Raw genomic sequence first — 1,613 nt, 5'->3', positions numbered from 1 at the left:
CTCTCTGGCCCTTTATGGAAGCTTGCCAATCCCTGGTCTATATCCACACTTACCTCTGCGATGGGAGCTGTACCATCTCACACCGGTGGTGTTAGAACACCAACCCCCAAATCAGACTCTGAAAGGAAGCCGTAAAAAGTAAACTTGAAATGTATTTTGTGAACTTAGAGGGTTAAATCAACAAATGTCACCTGATCATAAAGGCCGTCTCCATCTGTCACCCCAACACAGCCCTGTCCACCATTCTTGGCCAGCTTTCTTCAAAGACTTTATCACATCTGATACGTTCTTGTTTATGTCTGCCCCTTCCTCATAATGTGAGAGCAGTGAGAACAGGAATCTTCTCAATCTTGTTTGTCCCTATTTCCCCAGGGCCTAGAACACTGCCTGGCCCATAGGGGGTGCTCAAGAAACATTGAATGAATGAATGAATGAATGAATGAATTGCAATTCAGCAGCAAAATTTTCCTATCTCTCTCTCTCTGCCCCTCCCCCATTCACATTCTATCTCTCTCTCTCTCTCAAAATAAATGGATAAACATAGAAAAAAAACCAGAAGAGTATGAAGGAAATGCGAAATCTTTCCCCTTTGGAAGGAAAACATTTATGACTAATGGGAATTTTTATTAGGTTTTGTCATACACCGAAACTATCTCCCCAAGATTCGTACAGCTTTTTGGTCTCCCCAAGACTTTCAGAAAAATTGTCATTATTCATTCTGCTGTGCTTTCTGGGAAAAGATAAGAACATTCCCACTTCACGGTGGGTGTAGGGTCAAGAACAGAGGTACTCACGGTGCCCAGTCACATCTGAATTACAAGAATAGCCTATTGTGCTCTGCTGGCCCTCCAGTTCTTATCTCTGCACAGACGAAATGCAGAAAAATGTGAAACCTTGAAAGAAAATAGACCCATTCACTCTCCTCGATGAAACCAAAAAAGCCTTGTACTGTTTTAGAAACAAGTTAACTCTCTGTCCACTAACAGATACCAAAGGAAGACAACCGCCCATTCAAAGGTAAATTAATCCTCTGTACAAATAACCAAACTTGAATGCCAAGACTAGCGTGGACCCACATACCCATTTAAAATTTTTCCAGACTTTGTACACTATGTCCCATTCTCTCAGCTGAACAACCTACCTGTTTGTCTAAAACAACCTGCCTCTGTAATCCCAGGGTCCTGTAGTTCTCATTAACTATTTCACTACACAGAGCTCCTTCTCCAGGTAGATACTCTTTCTCTGATTAATTTCACCTTCAATCAGAAAACGGCAAAGTGGGGCACCTGGGTGGTTCAGTCGGTTAAGCATCCAACTCTTGATCTCGGCTCAGGTCATGATCTCACAGTTTGTGAGTTCGAGCCCCGGGTCGGGCTCTGCGCAGACAGTACAGAGCCTGCTTCAGATTCTGTCTCTCCCTCTCTCTGCGTCTCTCTCTCTCTCCCAAAATAAATAAACTTAAAAAAAATAAAAATGAAGAAAATGGAAAGGTTACGCACCCAAATTTACAGTGTACGATCTTAAAGGAATCCAATTCAGAAATTCCTATTTCTATCATCTCTAGGTCTTTGCTTTTTTCTGCAGAATCGGCATCTCTCATCTATACCTTTCTC

This window comes from Prionailurus viverrinus, chromosome D1, assembly GCF_022837055.1.
Source record: "Prionailurus viverrinus isolate Anna chromosome D1, UM_Priviv_1.0, whole genome shotgun sequence".
NCBI lineage: Eukaryota > Metazoa > Chordata > Mammalia > Carnivora > Felidae > Prionailurus > Prionailurus viverrinus.
The sequence above is the reverse complement of the archived record's forward strand: the minus strand, read 5'-3'. Positions refer to the sequence as shown.